Raw genomic sequence first — 5,980 nt, 5'->3', positions numbered from 1 at the left:
CCCTAAAAAATATAAACTTTCAAAAACTTCCCATTAACTGGGCCATCAAAAACTGCTTCTCCTCCCATACTTTTCAGTATGAAGGTGTTGTTCCCTTGAACCTGTGAAATAATGAAAGGCCCTGCCCAGAAAGCATCAAACTTCCCATTATTTCCTTTCTTCTCCTTTAGGGCATCCCATTTCAAAACCAAGTCACTAACCTAAAAATTATTTGATTTTGCCTTCTTGTCAAAGGCTTCCTTAATCTTTCTCTGATGTGCTGCAGCCTTTTCAACTAGTTGTTCTCTAATCTGATGTATTTCTACTAGATCGGTGATTCTCTTTGCCATGTCTTCTTCCTCATCCTTCTCTTCTTGAAGGAATTTTGCCACAGGGAGAGTTAGCTAAATTGGAAATATAGCCTCAGTGCCATATACCAGCTTGAAAGGAGAATTGTCTATGGATTTCTTAATGGTCACTTTGTCAGCCCACAGTGCATACTTGAGCTTTGAATCCCAATTCTTTTTATTGTCCTCTAACAACTTTTTAATTATCATAATCATACTTTTATTATAGGATTCTGCTAGACCATTTCCTTGTGGGTAATATGAGGTGGAATGAACAAGTTTAATACCCATTGAATCACACATTTCCACCAACTCTTTTGCCCTGAAAGCTACTGCATTATCTGTTATTAATTTATGTGGACAACCAAATCTGCTGAAGATATTTTCTATCAAAAACTTCATGACCACATTATGATCAGCCTTCCTGGTTGGGACTGCTTCGATACACTTCGTGAAATAATCAGTGGCTACTAATATCCACCTGTTTTGGCCACTGGAATGTCGATTGATTTCACCAATGAAATTCAAACCCCACTGCTGAAAAGGTCCTTTTGCAATTATTAGTTTTAGGGGCAGGCATTTCAACTGCTATTTTCCTTAAAATCTTTGGCACCTATCACAAGATTTAACAAAGACAAACACATCAGAAAATAAAGTGGGCCAATAGTGCCCAGCTCTCAGAATTTTATGGGCTGTAGTTTTCCAGTAATGGTGCCCTCCACACATGCTATTATGAAAATGCTACATAACTTCTTCTGACTGTTTCTTGTCCAGACACCTTAAATATATTTCAGATGGATCCCTCTAGTAGAGCGGATTATTATTGATGCAATATTTTGCTGCTCTAAGTTTTAAAGTTTTGGCTCGACTTTGAGTAAATACTGAAGCGATCTCTAGCTTCAGCAAAAAATTAATTATTTTAGCATACCAGTTACATGAAGTTAAACTCTCGGCCACTCACTGCCTCCTCACTATTTCAGCTGTTTTTTTTCCTTTTATATCTATCTGACCGTTTTCTGCAATTGTGTACAGGCAATCAACATCTAAAGACCTGTAATTTTCCTCAGCCAATAGCTTGGCAAGCCCCTGACCTCTGATCAACTTAGTGGGCTTCAGCTCTATGGTAAATTCTATCATTTTTGCAATCCATTTTTCCCTTCTTCCATCAACATCAGGTTGTGTTAAGACATCTTTTATTGTAGCGGAAGGCACATATGCAATTATTTTTCAATGCATAATATAAACTATGAAAGCCTTTAAGGATTTAATAAGAGAATATGCTTGTTTTTCTATAATTTCATACCTTAGTTCAACATCCCTCAAGTTCTTTCTCAAAAATACTACTAAATGTTCTGAACCTTCTTCATCTTGCTACAATAAAACTGCTGCAATAGTATCTTTAGAGGCAAAAGAAAATACATGAAAATGCTTGCTATAATCTAGACGTATCAATGTGGGAGCCTCGATAAAATCTTTTTTGATGGAATCAAATGATTTTCTTACTACATCATTCCATATTACCTCTGATCCTTTCTTCAACATGGAGGTCACATGCTTAACCAATTCTACAAAATTTGGAATAAACCTCCTAACAAAATTAATTTTGCCTAGAAAGGATTGGATATCCTTCTTTGATCTAGGGACAGACAAAGTCTGTGTTGCTTTGACTCTTTCTGGGTCAATCTGAACATCTGCGGCAGACACAATATGTCCTAACAACTTGCCTTTTATTAAAGCAAATTGAGATTTTTTGGGATTGACTGAAATTCCAAACCTTCTGCACTTCAAAAACACTATTTTCAAATGTTGCAAATGATTTTTATGGTTGTTTGAGTAAACTATTATATCATCAAGGTAGATAAGCACAAATTTGTCCTTCTCTCCCACAAATGCTATATCCATAGCTCTCTGAAAGGTGGCTCTAGCGTTCATCAATCCAAATAGAATTTTGGCATACATAAAAGTGCCCCAAGGAGTGGTAAATGCAGTCTTTTCTTGATCATCTAGGTGCATAGAAATCTGATTAAAGCCTACAAATCCATCCAAGAATGACATCACTTTAGCTCCTGAGACTTTTTGTAACAAATGCTCCATTTTTGGCAGAGGATAGTTGTCTTTCTTTGAGCATTTGTTTAAATTTTTGAAATCAACACACAGTCTAATTTCGCCACTCTTCTTCCTTACTACCACTAAGTTGGCCACCCATTTTGAATATCTAAGAGGAACAATGATTTTGGCAGCCAGCAACCTTTTAATTTCTTTTCCAATCAGTTGAAGAAGCATATGATTTATTGGTCTTAGCTTCTGTTTGAAAGGAATAGTGTCTCTCTCCAAAGGGATTTTATGGTGAATTATGTTCTTGTCATATGTTTTCACATCACTATACTCCTTGGCAAACACATTTGCAAACTGCCTCATTAAATTGTAGTATTCGACACTTTGATCAGGAGAAAAATGAGAGGACAAATTCACATACCTGGGCTGACCTGGACTTCCTATATCATGCTTAAAGACTGCAGATTGTTCTTCTTTTTGGGAAGCTTTGTAGGGCACATCATTCTGGTCAAACAGTCTTTCAAGAGGAATTAGGGCCTTAGGAATATGATTACTAGGAAGATGGACAATGTTGTCCTTAACAATTTTATTTCTAAGCTGGGATTGGGGGCTTTCTAACAAGACATCATTTTCTTTGTCAATTTGCATCTCAGATAACTCATAAATGACTTGAAGGAACCTATTTATCTCATCATCATCATCAAAAACTTCCAATGGTGGACATCATCAGGCAAGGAAGGTCTGAACATGATTTGGAGTTCATAAACTAATCTGGGAGGCATGGGAGGTATAAATAAACTAGCAGAGACAGCAAGGGAATCAACAAGCTGATTTTGACCTCTAGGAATATATGAAATATAGAAATAATCAAAGGAATCCCTGATTCTCCATACCTTATCCATGTATGCCTTCAGCCTTGGGTGCTTTGTTTGAAATGTTTTATTTACTTGCTGAATGATCAGATCAGCATCTCCAAATACCTTTATGCTTCTAATTCCTTTGTCTTTTGTTGCATTAAGCCCCAACAACAGTGCTTCATATTCTGCATATTGTTTGTCACTTGAAAAGCCAACTTAAAAGACAGCTGAATACTTTCTTGTTGAGGAGATAGTAGCACCACCCCTGCTCCTACAGTCTCTCTGGAACATGCCCCATCAAAGAACATCTACCAAACCTGACTTCCTTGCTCTTCTTCGGCCTAAACTGTTGGTTTCCTGAGCTGCATCTCGGCCTTCTAATATTCTTCTATTTGGAGAATACATGCTCCAAAATCAGTGTCCACTGCATGATTTGTAGGATTCTTCTTATCAGTAATGATGTATGCCAGCTATGCTTCTCTATATAACCTCCTGCTTTCTCCTCCAAACACTAGGACAGTTGCATAAGATAGATCATTCTATAATGTCCCACTCAGTCTCTTAATCCACCCTCTGGACAGAAGCATGCCAAACTTAGGAGGGACATATGCTACCATAATATCCATCACCATACTCTTCATGGGTAGCTGAGTTAGGGTAATAGCCAGATCTTTAATCAATCCAAGACATTTCACCTTCCTTGAATCGAAATAAAATAAATCATGATAGGGTCTGGTGATATCAAGGTCTAACTCTTCCATGACAGTTTTAGGCATTAAATTGAGGCTAGCCCGTGTGTCTAGCAGGAAATTGTGGAGGATTTTTCCATGAATAGTCAATGAGACATAAAAATATGGAGAATTATTATCAGCAGGCTCAACCATAGGGCTAAGGACAATAGCAGGCTTGTCATCTTGCAAATTAACAGAGTCTGTGGAGGTTTGTTTGGTTTCTAGCTCAAGCGCTTAAAGGATAGGCTTTCTAAATACTTCACTCTTTACCAACTCTACCAGAGGCACCGAGATTTTCAATTTCTGAACTTCTGACTCAAAGATGAAAGAAGAAGATGACTTATCAAAACTTTTTACCTCTTGAATTGGAACTTTGAGGATGACTAGATCAGCTGCTGGTTTTCTCTACCTACTATTATGTGCCTCCGTTTGGAGAGCTGCTCTTTGGGCATGATTCTCCTTGGCATTTTTTGCATTCAACCTCAGGTTATATCTCTACTGTTGTTCATCAGTTTGTAGAACAATGCCTATGTCCCACTCTTGATTGTCTTGTTCCTGCAACAATGCTTGTTCATACTTAGCCAATGTAAAAAATGCAGCGCTGCCTTTATCTTCCATGTAGTGAATTTCATCCTCATCTTCTTCAAGTTGTTCCTCCTCCATGGCTACATTTTGGAAAGGATCTTTATCTTTCTGATCTTCTTTTGAATCCTCACCCCTCTACATAATTTGTAACTACTCATTTGCTCTTCTAAATGGATTGAGGTTTCTTGGAACAAATGTGTTCTGCTGCCTTGTTTTCCCTGAATTTTGTTCAAATTTTAGCTTAGAAATTTTAGCAGCCAATGACACTATCATCTTAGTCATTTTATCTTATTTAGGCTCTGAAGATGATGCAGAAGAAGTAGAAGCCTGACCTCTCTGCCTTCTTCTGTCAGCTTGACTTTTTAGTTTTTCTGCAGCCATAATATTAGATTCAACTTCTAAGGCTGCATCCTGCATATCTGCCAGCATAGCACATCTCCTTTCTCTCAATAATAGGTAGAACTCAAAGTCAAAAGCATTGCATAAGTGAGTTTGGCAGAGGTAGGAGTAGGTTTTACCTCAGCTGGTATCTTACTATACAGTCGTTTGAATCTTTTATTAAAATCAGGTATTGATTCACCATTTTCCCTCTTCAGATTACCAAACTCAGTATGATAATACAAGAAGTATTTTTTATCTCCCCATTGCTTCAAAAATGCATCATCTAATGCTCAATATCTATTATAGATATCTGGGGTAATTCTCTAAACCACTTCCTAGCCCCTCCATCAAGGCTCTGGACAAAAACTCTCATCCACACATCATTTTCACTTATATCTAAATTATTAGCATAACTGTAAAAGGCTTCAATGTGTTCTTCTGCTGTCACTCCCTCTATTCCAGTGAATTTAGGCATACACTTTTGATATTCTCCCATAGGCATAGGATTCAAAGGCACAGGCAACACCAATGGTTCATATCTGGCAGCTACAATTCTTTCTATTCTCGTAGGTGCTTGCTGTCCTGCCATGATTGGGATATTTGGGAGAGTACTAGCAGCTTGAAAGGTAGGGTGTAATGTGATGGATGGCAGAGATAAAGGGATATTTTGGAATGAATGGGAGGCCTTCTTTGGACTGAGATTCAAAGGGGAACTAACTGCAAAAGGGGGAGAACTAATCTCTGAAGGATTTTCCTTATTAATAGTGTTGATTTCTAAATCTTCAAACTGTAAATTTTTAGCAACAACTTTGTCTTTCAGAGAAGAATGAGATTTCTAAGGCTTATCTGATCCTGATGCCACTTGCTGTGATGCTTTCTTTCATTTTACAGTCCTCTCAGGTTTAGGCGCTGGTTCAGTTGGTAATTTCTGAGGATTTCTTTGAGTATGTCTTACAAACTAAGCCAGAAATTCAATGTGGAGTCACCAAAGGTTGGTCTTCCTCTAGTGGAGTCGCCAGATAGATGATTACAACCAAAAACTATG

Source organism: Pinus tabuliformis, chromosome 8, assembly GCF_031772625.1.
Source record: "Pinus tabuliformis cultivar Carrire ecotype Pingquan chromosome 8, CPIR1, whole genome shotgun sequence".
NCBI classification, from domain to species: domain Eukaryota; kingdom Viridiplantae; phylum Streptophyta; class Pinopsida; order Pinales; family Pinaceae; genus Pinus; species Pinus tabuliformis.
This window is presented reverse-complemented; position numbering follows the sequence as displayed.